This window comes from Mercenaria mercenaria, chromosome 1, assembly GCF_021730395.1.
Source record: "Mercenaria mercenaria strain notata chromosome 1, MADL_Memer_1, whole genome shotgun sequence".
Lineage (NCBI taxonomy): Eukaryota > Metazoa > Mollusca > Bivalvia > Venerida > Veneridae > Mercenaria > Mercenaria mercenaria.
This window is the reverse complement of record NC_069361.1, coordinates 52,459,476-52,481,031: the sequence shown is the minus strand read 5'-3', so window position 1 is coordinate 52,481,031 and position 21,556 is coordinate 52,459,476. Positions and strand designations below refer to the sequence as shown.

Genomic DNA, 21,556 nt, shown 5'->3' with positions numbered 1-21,556 from the left:
AATAATTCGCTGATTAGATTGTTTTATATGTTTGACAGCCATCTAATGTCAAAACTTCAAAGTACCAAAATAATGGAGGATAAAAAACACAGTACACGGTCATGTAAAGTTATTGGTATTTGTCGCTTGTGCATACAGTGTGACTGTGTAGACACGGTAAACATTAATCGTGTACTGTACACACAGATTTAAATCATCATGGCCGCAAAGAAACTGCTCAATAATTATGTTTTTATTAATTTTGAATTCATTGTCAAAACAGATTTTGAAGAGGTATTAAGGATAAGGTAATTCAAACAGTAATATTTCTATTTTTTAAGCATCTAGTTAACAATACTGTAAAGTCTTAATATTCACAGAAAACTAATTTGTGGTGTTTTATGTTCAAATTTTGAAGTCCTTGAATTCTAATACCCTCAAAATAGCCATTTTAACCCAAACCATGAAATTGAATGATTTCACATTATACAAAAAAATTTTAATGTTTCAGCTATGATTGACAGCATTGGTGGTCCCGTGCGGGTGAACAATTTCTTGTCAACATTAAACATCCAACCAATTGTTAACTCTAATTTGAAAAAAATGGAGAGAAGGGCTGGTGATGTTGTAGAAAAAGTTGCCCAACAGTCTGCTGCAGCTGCAGCAAAGGATGCTTTCAGGAAAGAGATGGAGTAAGTAATTTATGTATTTTAACAGAGCTTACGGATTTTTTTTTGGATTTAACGTCTCACCGACACATGATAGGTCATATGGCGACTTTCCAGCTTTAATGGTGGAGGAAGACCCCAGGTGCCCCTCCGTGCATTATTTCATCACGAGCGGGCACCTGGGTAGAACCACCGACCTTCCGTAAGCCAGCTGGATGGCTTCCTCACATGAAGAATTCAACGCCCCGAGTGAGGTTCGAACCCGCATCGATGAGGGGCAAGTGATTTGAAGTCAGCGACCGTAACCACTCGGCCACAGAGGCCCCGGATTTGGGTGTAGTAACATTCTAAATTTGAAGCTATGTAATATGGTATATTTGCTATTCATTCAAGTAAAGATTATTTAAAAAAAAATCTGATTATAGGAAACATGGAGAACCAGGATATTTTGTTTATTTTGTATGAATGATTTTTTTTTTATAAACTGAGTATTTAAGTGACAGTTTGTGTATTATTTGACCATTTTTTTTTAACAGGGATGTGGCGCAAGTAGAAACCGACGAGGCAGCAAAGTCTATGGAAGGTGTAATTGATGACCTGGGCGTTGCTGCATTTCCAGATTCATCTCCAAGTTTGAGGTAACTAAATAAGTATCAATAGATAATATTGAACTCTTCAGTGTATTTACTGGCAAGACATTCAATAAATGTTTTATTGCATGTAATCTGAATTGAATTTTAGTATTTTTTTTCTTCAAGTTAATTTAATTCTGCGGATGTCTCTAAATTGCTTTTTGTACTTTTAGCATGTGTAAATGTTGAGTTCTGCTAAACCCGGGTCTAGAGGGCGTGGACGGTGGCCTGCATTTCCACTACCGTCCATGAACAGGCGCAATCAAACCGAGCCTGCAACATTTTCGTTTTTGTCGTGTTGAGCGGCCTGTGAAGTTTCTGCTTTTCTTTATTCTATAGACAGGTGATTTAATTAGATGTACAAAAAATTGACAGGTCAGATTATACTTTTTTTTTCATTTTTAGACAGATACTGCAGCAGCATTCTTGTGTAGATGATGACAATGACTGGACTGATATAGATGATGATGAGGTTGTTGATGACAATAATAACCAAAAAAGCACAAATAGTTCTGCAGATTCCAATAGGTACTTATCATAATATTGTATGCCAATAGTTATTAGTAAGAATTTAAAAGTATGATACTATGCAGTAAGTTATGTACTGTATGTTTTTTTCAGTCTATTTTCTGAAAAATGTTTATCAGATGGAAAATAATAATCTGGATTAGAAACTTTGTTTCATGCTGTAACATGAATAACTTCGCCTAGACATCAAAACTAATTTATTCCTTTATTTCAGCTTACTGTTTTGTTCATCTGTAACACATTCTATTTTTTTTCAGTGATGCGAGAATGCCAGCTACAAAACTAGCTTTTAAGAGTAAAAAGGATCAGCGCGGTCATCATAAATACTCTGTCAACAGAACTGCTGTTAGATCACGGAAAAAACTATCTGCAGAGTTTCCATGTCAGTCTAGAACTGGAATGTCATGTGCAGTAGACACGGCTTGGCACAAAAGAGGCTTTGACAGTTTAACATGTAAGCTCTTATTTTGTAATACCGTTGTGTTATTCCATCTGTTCAAGTAGATCTGCGGATTCCAAGACAAGTCAGATATACTCCATGACAATTTTATAGAAGTCATTGTGTCAGAAATAGTATGTCCTCCACCTTGGATTCATGTGAAGAAGTTGGCAGTTATCTGCAGAGAACAGTTAGTACTGGTACATAATTCAGGATTACTGGTAAGGTTGACTGCCCACCATTACTGACTTTAGTAAATAATGTTTTAGAAACAGTGCTAACCTCCATTACAATGAAAAGAGATAAAGATTATTTTCTTTAAGATGAGTACCATGCTTTTATATGTGTACAGGTAGGTTTGCTTGTAACTTAAAACTTTGTCTGTATTTATCAGAATGTTTTCACAACCACAAATATACAAGAAATACAGGCCTCCTAGTGAAACCTTTAAAACCTTTAAAAACCTTTAATTTCAGAGCAAACCTTTAAAACCTTTAAATCTTCTGAAAAAACCTTTAAAACGGCCAAATAGCCTGTAATTTTCACTCAAAACCTGTATTTTTGTTCAGACCGCTTGCCATGCCAGTTTAAAGCAAGTAATGGTTATACTACTGTATTTCTTCCCCCCTTTTAAGTGTTGTTATTAGGATACTGCTTGTGTATCTTTCATCTTGAGTTTTTCAGAATGCTGTTGTGTTCACCAGACCACATACATGTAGATGTTTTTAGTAAATACCTATATATATTATGTGTTTTCAACGAGAATTCCGATAAAAATAGCCTTTATTTACTCTTTATTTTTTAATATTTTACACTAAAAGGCCTTTATTTCCACAGATTGGAGCCTTTATAAAAACATTTATTTTTGTTCAGGCCTGCTAGGAGGCCTGGAAATACCTAAAACTCCTGATGTTGTTCCGAGAGATCCACAACACGGAATGTAAGATTATTCGGAGAATGCAATTTTAGAATGTTATGTTATTTATTTTACATTCTATTTTTTAACAGCGCATACCTTTTTCATGAGCAAAGCCAAGTACGGTAAGAAGGTGGTGAAGTCAATAGTTAGTCACAGGACGTGTGGGACTTGCAAGTGGTGGAAAAGGAACCGACCAGGTCAGCTTGTCAGAAAACACCGTTGTGTACATTCACATACAGGAAGTGCTCGGTTGATGGAAAGTACAAGTGGAGAACAGGGTGTGAAAGAGCTCATGAAAGAAGGAACACCGATTGAATATCTTGAGGGAGATGGTGACACTACGCTAATTGCTCGTCTTAGGAATAATTTAAACATAAACATGAAGAAGCGCTTTGATAGAAATCATATTGTGAAAAACATAGGCAAGAACTTGTACGCTTTACAGGCTTCAAAAGGAACAAAACTAAGTCGAAATGTTATATTACACATTCAAAAATGCCTGAAGTATGCTTTTGCAAAGAATGCTGGCAATAAAGTTGGTTTACGAGAAAATCTAAAAGCCCTCATTCCGCATTAGTTTGGTGACCATACTTCTTGTCATGAAAGATTCTGTGGATATAAACGTAAACCTCGAGAAACTTACACACATAGAAGTCTGCCGTACAAGGGACCATTGAAAGACACAAACCTTCGCTCACAGCTTGAAAAAGTATTTGAACCGGTAATTGCTAATGCTGAACAGTATGCAGACCTCGGTTCCTCACAACAGTGTGAACATGCCAATCGTGAAGTGACACTGAGGGCTCCAAAATCACTCCATTATGGTAACTCTGAATCATTAGATTACCGTGTCCAGGCCACAGCGGCATTCATTAATGAGGGAAGAAACTACATATCACAGGTATATTTTATAAATATCGTTCATACCATTCATGTTCAGTTTTCCATTGTTTGCAGTCAAAATTGACCTTTTTGAATTATCAGAATTTTACCAAACTTATCTCAAATATACACTTGTAAAACACAATGCACCGTCAGATCAAAGAAAAGTTACTCAACAACTTTTAATAAACCAACAGTCCCCATTTATTGAAAAAAAATTGCATAGCTCGAACTGAAGAGAGAAAAAAGCCGATGAAGACTGTCTTCTATACTCTTACGGGTCGCGCCATGAGAAAACCAACACAGTATGTTTGCAACCAACATGGATCCAGGCTAGCCTTGGCATCCGCGTAGTCTGGTCTGGATCCATGCTGTTCGCTTTCAAAGCCTTTTGCAATTAGAGACACTGTTAGAGAACAGCATGAATCTTGACCAGACTGCACCGATGTGACTGCGTCGATCCATGCTGGTCGTAAATGCACTATGTTGGTTTTCTCATGGCAGGGCTCATATTTACAATTGCTTCTAAAGGAAGTTGGTAGAAATAAATGTATTTTTAAAAGTTATCATTTCTAAAACAGTTACAATACTGTAAAATTATCAATATTCATAAGATCCTATTTTTTATGAAAATTCACAAAATTTAATCCTGACAAATAGATAAAATAACAATTCATCTTCAAGAATTGAATTCCATGAAATAACTTCCAACAATTCTTTTTGTTGTTTGTGTTTTGTTTTCACTGTTATTTCTTATACTTATCCTTATCATGCTGGACTTGATTGATTCTGCCTTTTCGGCCAGTGTAGATCATGATCAGCCTGCACATCTGTGCAGTCTGATCATGATCTGCACTGTTTACCATTTAGAAATTCAGCAGGGTAAGGGCTAAGTTTCAGTTTGTTGTTTCACAGTTTGTTAGATTAGTTTGTTGATTTTTGCTTTTTTCTATGGTTCTTTTTTACAGTTGAAGAGTTCAGTTCTCCTCGTACACACATGCGTTATAGTTTTTGCTGTCAGCATTGCACAGTTATATGTTACATGTAAGTTAGTAAGTTTGTTTTTTATGTTTCTGTTGTCGTAAATTCAGGCAGTTTTTATTTCAAATGATATAATTATAGTGTTATTTTCCTTTACAGAACCCATATTAAAGTACTGAAAAAATTTGCCATTTGGCACACATGCACCCTAACATGAACAAAATGAGGAGCAATGGTCCAGTGGTTAAGATGTCGGCCACTCAATCTAGGGGTCGTGGACTGGAGCGCCACTGAGGTCAAGACCATAACTTCTCTTATAACACTAGTACTGGTTTTTCCAGGAAGTGACTTGAGAGTGGTTCCAATAAGCTTGAAGCTTTCATCACAATCAAGCTAAAACAAATTAGTATAAACTATCATGGACAAATAGTAGATACGGGCAAGTCTCATGAATACCTTACAACATTTATTTAGTAGATGTTTTTAGTTTGTAAAAATTTTGAATATTGTTTCTTGTTATATAATAAATAAATGACATGTAGAGTAATGGAAATGATCTTTTAATCAGGTGCATTCTGAAGTTGGTCTGTCTCCTGGTGTCCATACACAGAAATATGCACAAAAATGTACAGAGCATAGGAAGCGTGTGCAAAGCAAGTCACAGCTACCATCCTCAAAGAGGCGACGTCTGATATTGAAGCAGGAACGTGCCATTACTCAGGGAGCACACGAAGCATTAGAAGGAGCTACATATCAGTCAGGTTAGTTACCTCGCAAAATGTTAAAAACTGGGGAAGGTCAGTGGTTCTATCCAGGTGCTAAACCAATTTTAGCGCGACTTTTCGAATAAAAAGTAGAATAATTTCACTTACCCCAGTGTTGGCGAAGATTTTGATAAAGTCAATTATCTCTGTTCCTATCAAAGCTATTGACTTGAAACTTAAAATGTTTATTTACTATCAATGTCTACATCAGATGAAACAGTCCCCATAACTCTGATAGAATTTTGACAGAATTATGCCCCTTTTTAACTTAGAATTTTTTGTTAAAAATTTATGAATATTTTACTGGCAAAGCTTTTTGAGTCAGGCATTTGCCAGTCACATTTTGTGGTTTTTGATGGAAATGTTTAATGATGAAAATCTTTGTATATTTATCTAGGAGTTGGTCATGAGGACATAGTTGACGTTGAGAAGCTGCCAGATCCTGTTCCAAGAGGGGAGTTCAAGCCTGTGACCCTGGTTACCGGAGAACCAACATTCATTACATTTGATCTGGAAACTACTGACCTCAGTAAGTATTTCTTGCAAAATTTGTCTATGATATTTGTAAAATAAGAAATCATCTAAACATTTCCAATTGAAAGAGCAAGGAAGGAAGTTGAGAATATATCAAAGAAATATAACTATGTTTGATAGAAATGCTTTTTTGTTGAGCCCGTTTGCTGTGAGTTGCCAAATTTGGTGGGTTGGTTTATGTCTGTGTGTGTTTGTCTGTCTGTCCTTGCAGCAGTCTGGTTTTGTGTGGACCATAACTTTGACATGCATGGACCAATCTTGTTTACATGTAGCATGAATGTTAACCCCAATGAGGAGTTAGAGGTCAAAGGTCAAATTTAAGTTTGTCCAGAGCATTCCTTTTTCATGCATGAAAGGTTTGTGATAAAACTTGACATGAATGTTAACCATTATGAGACGGAGTGTCATGTGCAAGAACCAGGTACCGGCATCTAAGGTCAAGGTCAAACTTGACATTCTACCTGTGGGCATACTTATTATTGTAACTTGACAGATTGTAGCTTTATGTGTTTAGACGTATATGCTCATATTATTGAATGACAATCATTGACATATGATATGTAATTACAGTACAACTAGTGATAAAGACCACCAGAGAACAGACACTGTCTGGCTCATATCATATTGTATTATTGTTGTCTTTCAGTTCGAGGTGGACAGTTTCCTCATATTACACAGATAGCTGCTGCAGAACTGAATAGTGGACGTTCCTTCAATGCGTATGTTATACCTAAAACACCAATCACTTCAACAGCCCAACAAGTTACTGGAATTGTAAAGTCTGGTAGTAACTCTATGTCAGTGAATGGGACGCCAGTGGAAGCGGAATTTATAAACTCCATCACTGGAAAAGTTTTGTAAATGGCTGGAACAATTTGACAGTGTCATTCTGGTGGCACACAATGGCAGACGATTTGATTATCCAGTTTTGATGAAAGCAGTAGCTTCTTGTAAAATTCTCGAGCGTTTTCTGAAATGTGTGTCAGGATTTGTTGATTCTTTAACAGTCTTACGCAAACATTTTCCTGGCAGGTCCTCGTACAAACAAGAAGATCTTGTCCGTGAAATTTTGAGAGAAAGCTATGGAGCACATAATGCCACGGAGGATGTAAAAGCATTGGGAAATCTTTTAAAACACATATCGGTATCGCCTAAAACTATGCTTTCATTTAGTTATCCTCCAAAATCTGTACATCATTCACAGCTCTTCAATTTGGAAAAAGCCAAAAACATGCCATCTCTACACGTACTTGTTGCAAACGGTGTTTGTAAAACTGCAACAGCAGAAAATATTGCTGGTTCAGGACTCAACCTAAGTCATTTGAAAATAATTTTCAAGCGCGAGGGGGAAGATGGGCTAAGGAACACATTTGTTGTTAAAAATAGTGAAGGACAGCCACGTGTTACCAACACAAAGAGGACATTAGAGACAGTAATTCCAAACCTTGTGGAGTATTTAAAAAAATGATTTTATCGTACTCCATTGCTTAATATCCCAAGCATCAAGTGATCTTTGTTATGATTAAATTATAACCACAAAGGGCTGCTTAATATTTATCAATATGTCGTTTTCTTTGTTTTTCACAGTCATCAATCGTTAACTGAAGTAATTTTATGCTATATGTTTTAATTTGAAAGAGTAGGAAATGTTCAAAAATGATGTAGCGTTTTGACCGGTAGGACAAGTTTTATGCTTTGGTTTTACTGTCTTTTTTTGAACATATTATTACATATATGAACATTTTTCTTCATTAAAAGGATTATTTCTACACTATTTAATTCTATGTACAATATAACATGCATTTTTCATTAATGGAACTGAAAAAATGAATGTTCTACTTTGTTTTTAAAATTAAGTGAAGATAGGTTTTACAGCAAGCTTCTGTATTCATTTGACCCCCTACTCTAAAACAATTTATTTTTTAGAAAAAACTGATGGTAAAAAATGGGTAATTCTTTTTGTACTTGTTCATATAATGATATAGATAATTTGTATTTAGTCACTATTCATGTAACGTTTATAGTTTTTTAAAAAAAATGTTTAAAAATGTTAAGACAAGAATTTTTTTCCCTAAAATTGCCAACTTTTGGACTGGGGGTACAGAAGAAAAAAAAATTCAGATAAATTCTTGTACAAATGTATGTCATATATTTTTATATATATTTATTCAACAATGTTGTAAAAGTGAACTAACACTGAAACAATTGTATTTTGATGGGTTTGAAAAAAAAAAAATGGATTTTTACATTGTCGTTTTATTTCATATTTCAGTGATATCGACATATTAGGAGTTGCGATCTTTAAAGTGTTATAACTTTTTTTTGAACGGTTAAAATCATTTCAAATTTTGGATATAATTCACTCAAGTGATACAGATAATAAATATATAAAGTTTTGTCATATTTGAAATGTGACCTATTAGGGTCCTAAAGCCTTAAATAATGAAGTAAATCAATGTTTTCCACTGTATTAATCTGGTGTTCAGTGGATTATTTTTTCTAAAGTTTAACGTAATAAACAGTTTTTATTCAGCATTATGTTGGTTTTTAAAGTTAATAAAGAAACACTCGACAAAAAGGTTCAGTATTCAAATGTGACTTTTTTTTTCAAGGTAACCTTTATTATTGGAGCTTTCAGTTGCCAATTATTTTATCCACATACATCATTGTGGGGAATCACATGATCAAAAGTAATCTTTGAACCAGTTATATTTTGAAGAACATAAATAAAAACAAAGAAAAATATCAAACAGGGAATGCCACGCACCAAAAGCGCAGCCTCCCCAAAACGAACCCCCCAGCACGCAAACGCGTGCACCACACACACACACACTCAAAGCTTACACATCAGGACAATACGAACAACACACACACACACACACTCAAAGCCAACACATAAGGACAAGACAAACAATATGCATAAACACACGCGCGCACACAGTCAACACACAAGGACAAAACGAACAAACAAAGGAACACAGTGGGGCACCGCCTTGGAACGGTCAGTGGCAAAAACACCACACGGGAGCTTAAACCGGTTTATGGTGCGCACCCAACCTCACTCTTACCCCCACCATGTTCCAAAGACATGGGACAGTGTAAATAAAAGTAATCCCCTCCAGGTGAATCTTTAACACACGTAATGGAAACAAAAAAAACAAAGAAAAATATCAAACAGGGAATGCCACGCACCAAAAACGTAGCCTCCTCAAAACGAAACCCCCAGCACGCAGACGCGTGCACCACACACACACACACACACACACACAAAGCCAACACATAAGGACAAAACGAACAACACACACGCACACAAAGCCAACACATAAGACGAAACGAACAAACAAAGGAACACAGTAAAGGCATGGCATGTAAAACACAAAAGTGCTCGTGTATAAATATATAAAAAGCAAACCTTAAGAACCAAAAACGTATGTACTCAATGCCTTTTCAGAAGACAGAGCAACAAGAGAAACACCCTTAAGGGCCCGACGAAACAGGTCAGAAGACAAATATCAAAACAGTTCAGTCCTGGTAGGATTTAAAAACTGCTCATCATAGAGTCCTCTTTCACAGTAAGATATGAAATTTAAACATAGCCTAACATATGACTAATAAAAATTGTCAAATCATTAATTATTTCGATTCTAACACGTTACCAATGATTTTTAAGTACATCCTTGACGACATTCATTAAATAATCGGTTTCTTTTCCAGCGCGCCGCTCTGCCGTTTGACGTCATAATTGTGACATCAGAACAGTGATTTGTTGTATAATACTTCACTGTTTTCTGCCTTCTCTGTTTAATAGGAAAATGAATCAGATCATGTTAGAATTGACAATAATTATTTGTATCCTGTAATTACAAACACTGAGGAAAATAAGAAGTAACGGTATCAGTTTCTTGAAGTGTTCTAGATAATCATAAGGTGAATGTGATTGAAATCTATGTAATTTTAGGATACATCTATGTTGCCATATGATAGGCTGTATTTTAGATTTACAGCAAAAATTGCTTCAATATTATCCCGTATTATTCATAAATTTATTTTTGTTTAGTGATTATTGTGATCATGTGATTCCCCACAGTGTACATGTAACTTAGATAGTTCTACTTGGTTATGTTTTTGCCCCAAGCACATTCGCAAAATTAAGAATGTTGTTGAATTGTCTCTGTTGTTATTGTTAATGTTTTTCAATATTTTTCTCGGAAGTATCAATATGTTATCCAGTACTTACATGCAAATTTTCAAGGAACAATATTGTTGCATCATAATTGTTACCTTTGTGACATATATGTATTCCTATAAACTTTTCAGTACTTTTTGTAAACGTTACCTTTATTTCTTATTGAACTGTAGTCTACATTTTTGGATGTCCTGGCTGATATTCAATCGAGGCAAGAAGCAGTTACCCAAAAATTCATTTATATTTCAGTGCAGCAGCCCTTCTTGTACTGTTCATAGGACCATTGTATTCTGATGTATGTGTTCAGTGTTGACAAATATTTAGAAATTTCGCAAGAGAAAATGGTTCTAATTAAAATGTCATTCAGTTCTCATTTTTAGCTCACCTGTCACATAGTGACAAGGTGAGCTTTCGTGATCACGCAGCGTCCGTCGTCCGTCCGTGCGTGCGTTCGTGCGTGTGTGCGTAAACTTTTGCTTGTGACCACTCTAGAGGTCACATTTTTCACGGGATCTTTATGAAAGTTGGTCAGAATGTTCACCTTGATGATATCTAGGTCAAGTTCGAAACTGGGTCACGTGCGGTCAAAAACTAGGTCAGTAGATCTAAAAATAGAAAAACCTTGTGACCTCTCTAGATGCCAGGTCAAATCTTAATAAACCTTTGTTTATGCAATGGAGGATGTATTTGCTTGACAGATTTAAGTAATTTTCCTCAATTTTTTCTGCTTTTAAATATGACATATTTAGTCCTCTTTTTGGTTTAAACAAAATTTTATTAGCCCAATTGTGTTTATAACATGTGATATTACAAGTTAAAGCATAGAAAGTTCTTCAACTTGTGTACAATTCTGTCCAATTTTTAACTCACAGACTTGTTTGTTTTGGGTTTAACTCCGTTTTTCAACAGTATTTCAGTCATGTAACGGCGGGCAGTTAACCTAACCAGTGTTCCTGGATTCTGTACCAGTACAAACTTGTTCTCCGCAAGTAACTGCCAACTTCCCCACATGAATCAGAGGTGGAGGACTAATGATTTCAGACACAATGTCGTTTATCAAATAGTCACGGAGAACATACGTCCCGCCCGAGGATCGAACTCACGACCCCACGATCTGTAGACCAACGCTCTACCTACTGAGCTAAGAGGGCGGGCCTAACTAACTCACAGACTGATGCTTATTGGAACAGGTATAGCAAAGAGAATCATGAAAATTGACATTTGAACACAAGACTTATTTCTAAAGCAATTTCTAAATACAGCTGTATTTTCCATTAGGAAATTCATCTGTCCAGTGCATAAAATGTTTTTGGACAATCCCTTTTCAGGGATTGAACGAACTATGAGCTTGAAAGCCATCTGATCCTGACCTATCATAATGGTTGGTACAATCATCTGTAAATTACTTTTGATGGAGTGTTTAAATAGAACAGAGCACATGCACATTTTTCTGAAGGATCACTAACACATAATTTATTCACATGAAGATTTTGTTTGTTTGTTTTGGGTTTACCGTTCTTCAACAGTATTTCAGTGATGTAACGGCGGGCAGTTAACCTAACCAGTATTCCTGGATTCTGTACCAGTACAAACCTGTTCTCCGCAAGTAACTGCCATCTTCCCCACATGAATCAGAGGTGGAGGACTTATGATTTCAGACACAATGTCGTTTATCAAATAGTCACGGAGAACATACGCCCCGCCCGAGGATCGAACTCGCGACCCCGAGATCCGTAGACCAACGCTCTTACCTACTGAGCTAAGCGGGCGGGCTTTCACATGAAGAATACTGTTGTCCAAGAATAACAACGATGACAATTTAATTTGTATTGCTTTATGTCATGTATTCAAATTAACTTATACCGTGCAATTTCATTACAAAACATTCAGTAAGATATTATAACAAAAAGAAATGTCACCGTAGATGGCAAAAACCTCCGAATAAGTAATTGTGTGGAAAAGACATTTTTGTCAAACTTTATAATTTTAGTGGAAAAAGGGCCATAACTCCATCAAAATTATTGGACCAAAGCTCTGCATTTTATGGTTATATACATGTGTACCAAATTCATGAATCTTGAGTGGACAAGGCATTTTTGTAAAATTTTCAGTGGAAAATGGGTCATAACTCTGTCAAAAATTATTAGACCAGAAACTTAAACTTGACCTGCACTTTAGGGATTTATACCTGTGTACCAAAAATAAATTCAATCTATAAATCCATTCAAAAGTTAATAAGCCGACAAGTTTTTGTGACAGAATTTTGTATCAAAAAGGGGCCAAAACTCTGTCAAATATTAATTGGTCTGTAAAAAAATGGAACCTGACCTGCACTTTATGAATATACACATGTGTGCTAAAAATGATAATCAAGTCAAAAGTTATTAAGCTGACAAGTTTTTATATCAGAATTTTCAGTCAAAAAGGGGCTATAACTCTGTCAAAAATTATTAGACTAGAAAAAAATTACCCTGACCTGTACTTTATTGTTACATATATATATATATATTTATATTTATGCATGTATACCAGAAATAAATTGTAACAGACAGACACCCACACATTTGTATTCTTAAGTGATATTTCCCATTCAGCATTAGTGACAATTTCATTAAGTGGTAACCACCATTTTTCATAAAGGGAACTTAATGAGCTAATCTTAATCACACTTAACCACTAGTGTCCAATCATGCACTTGGACTAAGGGATGCACAGTGCATTACTATATGCCTAACTACTGGGGGCATACAAATTACTGAAATAGTAGTATACCATTCTTAATCCGTATATTATCTACAACAAAGTACAAGTTAAGTTAAAAAAATATGCATTTTTATTAACACTAAACATCACTACCTGTCAAAGATAACTAAACATTACTTCATATCAAAGATAACTAAACATCACTACCTATCACAGATAACTAAACATCACTACCTGTCACAGATAACTAAACATCACTACCTGTCACGTAAAACTAAACATTAATTCCTATCACAGATAACTAAACATCACTACCTGTCACGTAAAACTAAACATTACTTCCTATCACAGATAACTAAACATCGCTACCTATCACAGATAGCTAAACATCACTACCTATCACAGATAACTAAACATCACTACCTGTCACATATAACTAAACATTACTACCTATCAAAGATAACTAAACATCACTACCTATCACAGATAACTAAACATTACTTCATATCAAAGATAACTAAACATCACTACCTGTCACATATAACTAAACATCACTACCTGTCACATATAACTAAACATTACTACCTATCAAAGATAACTAAACATCACTACCTATCACAGATAACTAAACATCACTACCTATCACAGGTAACTAAACATCACTACCTATGACAGATAACTAAACATCACTACCTGTCACATATTACTAAACATTACTACCTATCAAAGATAACTAAACATCACTACCTCTCACAGATAACTAAACATTACTTCCTATCACAGATAACTAAACATTACTTCATATCAAAGATAACTAAACATCACTACCTGTCACAGACAACTAAGCATCACTACCTGTCACATATAACTAAGCATCACTACCTATCACAGATAACTAAACATCACTACCTATCACAGATAACTAAACATCACTACCTGTCACATATAACTAAACATTACTACCTATCAAAGATAACTAAACATCACTACCTATCACAGATAACTAAACATTACTTCCTATCACAGATAACTAAACATTACTTCATATCAAAGATAACTAAACATCACTACCTGTCACAGATAACTAAGCATCACTACCTGTCACATATAACTAAACATCACTACCTATCACAGATAACTAAACATCACTACCTATCAAAGATAACTAAACATCACTACCTATCACAGATAACTAAACATCACTTCCTATCGTTGATAACTAAACATCACTACCTGTCACATATAACTAAACATCACTTCCTGTCACAGATAACTAAACATCACTTCATATTAAAGATAACTAAACATCACTACCTATCACAGATAACTAAACATCACTACCTGTCACATATAACTAAACATTACTACCTGTCACATATAACTAAACATTACTACCTATCAAAGATAACTAAACATCACTACCTATCACAGATAACTAAACATCACTTCCTATCAAAGATAACTAAACATCACTTCCTATCAAAGATAACTAAACATCACTACCTGTCAGATATAACTAAACATCACTTCCTATCAAAGATAACTAAACATCACTACCTGTCACAGATAACTAAGCATCACTACCTGTCACAGATAACTAAGCATCACTACCTGTCACAGATAACTAAACATCACTTCCTGTCAAAGATAACTAAACATCACTACCTGTCACAGATAACTAAGCATCACTACCTGTCACAGATAACTAAGCATCATTACCTGTCACAGATAACTAAACATCACTACCTGTCACAGATAACTAAACATTACTACCTATCAAAGATAACTAAACATCACTACCTATCACAGATAACTAAACATCACTTCCTATCAAAGATAACTAAACATCACTTCCTATCAAAGATAACTAAACATCACTACCTGTCAGATATAACTAAACATCACTTCCTATCAAAGATAACTAAACATCACTACCTGTCACAGATAACTAAGCATCACTACCTGTCACAGATAACTAAGCATCACTACCTGTCACAGATAACTAAGCATCACTACCTGTCACAGATAACTAAGCATCACTACCTGTCACAGATAACTAAACATCACTTCCTGTCAAAGATAACTAAACATCACTACCTGTCACAGATAACTAAGCATCACTACCTGTCACAGATACCTAAGCATCACTACCTGTCACAGATAACTAAACATCACTACCTGTCACAGATAACTAAACATCACTACCTGTCACAGATAACTAAGCATCACTACCTGTCACAGATAACTAAGCATCACTACCTGTCACAGATAACTAAGCATCACTACCTGTCACAGATAACTAAGCATCACTACCTGTCACAGATAACTAAACATCACTACCTGTCACAGATAACAAAACATCACTACCTGGCACAGATAACTTAACATCACTACCTGGCACATATAACTAAACATCACTACCTGTCACATATAACTAAACATCACTACCTATCACAGACAACTAAACACCACTACCTATCACAGACAACTAAACATCACTACCTATCACAGACAACTAAACATCACTACCTGTCACATATAATACCTATCACAGATAACTAAACATTACTTCCTATCAAAAATAACTCAACATTACTCCCTGTCACATATAACTAAACATCACTCCCTATCAAAGACAACTAAACATCACTACCTGTCACAGATAACTAAACATCACTTCCTATCAAAGATAACTAAACATCACTACCTGTCACATATAACTAAAGATCACTACCTATCACAGATAACTAAACATCACTACCTGTCACAGATAACTAAACATCACTACCTGTCACAGATAACTAAACATTACTTCCTATCAAAGATAACTCAACATCAGTACCTGTCACATATAACTAAATATCACTACCTATCACAGACAACTAAACATCACTACCTGTCACATATAACTAAACATCACTACCTATCACAGACAACTAAACATTACTACCTGTCACAGATAACTTAACATCACTACCTATCAAAGATAACTAAACATCACTACCTGTCACAGGTAACTAAACATCACAGATACCTTAACATCACTGCCTGTCACAGATAACTGTAGCTAAACATCACTGCCTGTCACAGATAACTAAATATCACTGCCTGTCACAGATAACTGTACTTGTATGAAAATAAATAAATACATATTGTGTTTATTCAACAGTTTAAAAATAACATACACTGTATTTTTAACAAAAAGGAATGGCCATGATGGCTAATAATCTAAAAATTAAATAAGCTGTTCTGATTCCGAGTGTCTAAAGTGTCAATGCTATTTTTAAGAGAATTTACAGAATTAGTTAGAATTTTAATGGATGTAGTGAGCTCTTTCATGATTTCGTTTTGGGCCCTGATCAACTGCAAAGCTTCCGCATTTGTGTCTCTCTCTAAAATACAGAAATAAAATTCATGTATGACAGATTCAGTCATGTTTCCTTGAATAAATCTCCAAATTCAAATGAGCCAGGATTCACTGGACCAAGGTTGGCTTTAACACCCATACATTACTCAGGGTGTACCCCGTGACTTTTTCGCTAATCTGGGGTGCCAAAAAAATGGCGGATTCCTTGATAAAGGTAACATTTTCTTTAATATCTCTTCACCAACCTGTTCAAATAAAAAGAAACATAGACGAGTGCCATCTCATATGAAAATCCAACACCCGGCTACAAGTTTTCTGTTTCAAAGTCCGCTGGTTTTCTCTTAAAGTGCAACAGCGCATCTGAAGTGAACAAATCTGATGTTAAGACGGGGGACCCTTTCGCAAATTCAATAGATTAACACTTTAAAAGGCCGTAAAAGACTATATATGTCTTGACATATACACTTTAAGAAATTACAAATTAAGAGCATTCAATAGCTTCTGAGGCCAGATTTATCAAATTGCTAAGCAGGGGTCCGTTTTTCTTGATGCTAAGACGGGGGCGTGATTTCTATATATTCAGCTAAGTCGAAGCATTCCTTGTCCTAAATTCTTCCACCTTTCTGCGCAACTATATTGCCTTTTGTCTTTTGAAAAGGTAGCTACCATGGTCTTGTTTACACATCGTAAACATACTTTATGTGTGTTATTTTAAACTAGCAAAGCGCTGTAAAAATGAAAATTAATTTCAGAATATAAAAACATAGCAACAAAGAGTAAAGTATGATGTCTAGATCAATCTTGTAACAAATACTGCAAGTTGTTGAAAAAACAACTGTACTGGTATTAATTCTGAGCACCGTGAGCATCAGTAACAGTTGTCAAAAGAAATCAGAAATGGTACGGTTTATGTTGGTCATGAAATTTACTAGTATATGTATTTCCAGATATCTTATTTTAAGCCATTTTGTTCGGAATGTGGTTTTTGTTTTAAAATCAATATGAAATATCATTATTTTGTAAACCGCATATACATTTCAGATATTTGTGTGCCAGGAATGTGGAAGAGAATATTCATCAAGAAAAATTAAGCCTTCTGCGACACGAAAAAGGACATAGAAATATCGGCCCATACAAATGCTGTGGACAGTCTTTTCTGATAAGATTAAAAAACATTATTTTTTTACGATCCTATATTGGCCTATATTAAGCATTGCATATTTTTTCTATATGTCCTTAATTTTAGAAATTGTATTTTCCATAAGGTGGATTACTTTCAATTTTTCACAGCTAATATGCCATGATTTGCAGGAGATCGTAAAGGGTGGATATTTTGGTCCTGTGTTCAATGACCCTTGATCATGCACATACAGTATGCTTTGGTTTCCAACTTGTCAATCAAAATAAATTTAAATAATTCGGAATATTTACAAATTATAAATTATGATTTACCGAAGTTAGCGCTTTTTCCCTTTAGTTCTATTGTTAATCATTTTTCTTCCTTAATTTTAAGTGAGCAATGAGATGAATCTGTTTGCGATTACCGATATTCATCTCTTTATGTCGATCGAAAAGGGAGTTGCTTCATTTTTTGTGTCATTTGCATTGCAATAACTTACTGAGAAACTTAGTAAGGTCATCGTTTTTTTCCATACATTCTTAAACAATAGTAAATGTGTGTACTTTACTCACAGCTTATTTAGTATCGTTCCTTTCTGTTACCTTTAGCATAACCACATTGATATTATGTTCATAATGTTTTCAGGATGTCGATCACTTCCGACGACATAGAGCAAGCAAATACCAAATGCCGAAAAGCTACGCTTGTACTTATTGTGGCAAATCTTTAGCCACACATGAGGTGAAAGCTTATGAAAGACGAGAGGAAAATCCAGCCATGCATATGTGTGACACTTGTAACATGTTCTTTCCGCGACAGTTTCAGTTGCAGAAACATATGGCAACACACTCAAGTGAAAATAAGTACACGTGTAATTGTGGGAAGACATACAATCATAAATACAGCTAGCCTCTTCCGACACGGAAAATCTCATGTGTACAAAGAACTGATAAATAAAGTCTTCTATTCGGATTACTCTATAAAGATGAAAGAAAAACACAATGCTTTTTATCTGAATCACTTATCTTTATTTTCTAAATCGTCATAAGAAAGACTATAAAAGTTATCAATATGTTATAAATACATGCTATTATTTCAAATCATTATTTGAGGTTAGGCAAGCAAAAAAAAAAAAAAAAAAAAACGACATGTATGTGTGTTTCTTTTTAGTCGCGCTAAGTAACTGTAATTAGAATGCAATTTGAAAAAATGTGAATATTTTGATCTTGAAGGGTTAGACATGACACATAATTAAATCCCCCATAAAATGGCGGAGAAATATTGTCTTTGCTTTCGATATGTCTATGTCCTTTTTCGTGTCGCAGAATACTTTTTCTTGATGAATATTCTCTTCCACATTCCTGGCACACAAATGTCTGAAATGTATATGCGGTTTACAATTATAATATTTCATATTGATTTTGAAACAAAAAGCACATTCCGAAATGTTAAAATAAGATATCTGGAAATACATATACCAGTAAATTTCATGACCAACATAAACAGTACCATTTCTGATTTCTTTTGACAACTGTTACTGATGCTAACGGCGCTCAGAATTAATACCGGTACAGTTGCTTTTTTCAACAACTTACAGTATTTGTTACAAGATCGATCTAGACATGATATTTTTACTCTTTTTTGCTATCTTTTTTATATTCTGAAATAAATTTTCATTTTTACAGCACTTTGCTAGTTTAAAATAACACACATAAAGTATGTTTACGATGTGTAAACAAGATCATGGTAGTTACTATTTCAAAAGAGACAAAAGGCAATATAGTTGCGCAGAAAGGTGGAGAATTTAGGACAAGGAATGCTTCGACTAAGCTGAATATATTGAAATCACGACCCCGTCTTAGCATCAAGAAAAACGGACCCCTGCTTAGCAATTTGATAAATCTGGCCTCAGAAGCTATTGAAAGCTCTTAATTTGTAATTTTCTTAATTTGTAATTTCTTAAAGTGTATATGTCAAGACAATACTCGTACAAATATCCGTGTCGCAAAATAGTCTTTTACGGCCTTTTAAAGGGATAATCTATTGAATTTGGGAAAGGGCCCCCCGTCTTATTATCATCAAATTTGTTCACTTCAGATGTGCGCATGCAGTTTTTGTGAAAACGAGCGGACTTTGAAACAAAAAACCTGTAGCCGGGCGTTGAATTTTCATATGAGACGGCAATCGTCTATGTTTCCTTTTATTTGAAGAGGTTGGTGAAAAGATATTACAGAAAATGTTACCTTTATCGAGGAATCCGCCATCTTTTTGGCACCCAAGATTAGCGAAAAATTCACGTGGTACATGCACCCTGATTACTGTAAGCAATGCCAATTTTATGTTTATAAACAGTTGTCTATAAACCATGTGTTAATTATACTATATTGTATTTGTTTAGTGAATTTATTCTTATCTAGACAATCTAAAGAGGGACAGAGTGAACTGTAAGCGGATTATCAATCATATGTTATATAGTTAAAGCTTATTGTTCTCGGGATTAATGGCATTATTTTGCTCCATGACTGTCACCTCTTCCTTACACACACTATATAAAAGATTTGATAGAGACTGTTAATTACTGTAAGTAGACAAACTGCAAAAATCTCTTTAAACTATCATCTAACTCAAGTTCAAGTTTCAAGCTTATCTATTAATCAACATAGTTCATGTAATACATGACAATATGAGTAACTGAAGCTGCAAAATGTAGCTCTTTGATGGCAAAAATAAACAAGAGGGTCATGATGACCCTGGACCGCTCACCTGAATAATATGAGCTACATGTCTCAAATGTCAAACTGATGATTTTTAGAATTTTTTCGATGTACAATCAAGTAACCCCTGGGGCGGGGCAAATTTTATCTCGGGGGTCATGATTTGAACAAAGTTTGTAGAAGTCTGCTAGGCAATGTTACGTATCAAATATCTAACATTTAAGCCTTCTGGTTTATTTTTAGCAAATTTATGAAGATTTCCCTTTGTACAATCAAGTAACCCCTGGGACGGGGTCAATTTGACCCGACCCTAGGGGGTCAAGATTTGAACAAATTTTGTAGAGGTCCACTAGGCAATGCTACATGTCAAATATCTAAGCTCTAGGCCTTCTGGTTTATTTTTAGAAAATTTTGAAGATTTTTCTATGTACAATCAAGTAACCCCATGAGGCGGGGTCATGATTTGAAATTTTTTTGTAGAAGTCTACTAGGCAATGCTTCAAGTCAAATATCTAAGTTCTAGGCCTTCTGGTTTATTTTTTTGAATTTTTTTTTGAGATTTTCCTATGTAAAATCAAGTGACCCCTCGGACGGGGGTCAATTTTGACCCCGGGGGTCAAGATTTGAACAAATTTTGTAGAGGTCCACTAGGCAATGCTACATGTGAAATATCTAAGCTCTAGGCCTTCTTGTTTATTTTTAGAAAATTTTGAAGATTTTTCTATGTACAATCAAGTAACCCCATCGGGCGGGGTCAATTTGACCCCGGGGGTCATGATTTGAAAATTATTTGTAGAGGTCCACTAGGCAATGCTACAAGTGAAATATCTTAAGATCTAGGCCTTCTGGTTTATTTTTAGATAATTTTTGAAGATTTTCCTATGTAAAATCTATGTACAATCAAGTAACCCCATGGGGCGGGGTCAATTTGACCCCGGGGGTCATGATTTGAACAAATTTTGTAGAAGTCTACTAGGCAATGCTACATGTCAAATATCTTAAGATCTAGGCCTTCAGGTTTATTTTTAGAAAAGTTTTGAAGATTTTCCTATGTAAAATCAAGTGACCCCTGAGGCGGGGTCAATTTTGATCCCGGGGTCACGATTTGAACAATTTTAGTAGAGGTCCACTAGGCAATGC

General features: G+C 35.0%; 1 pseudogene; it reads left to right on the top strand.

The window, feature by feature from the left end:
- Positions 1 to 391: 391 nt before the first annotated feature.
- LOC123538613 (uncharacterized) lies at positions 392 to 8,353 on the top strand (annotated as a pseudogene).
- The last annotated feature ends 13,203 nt before the right edge of the window (positions 8,354 to 21,556 follow it).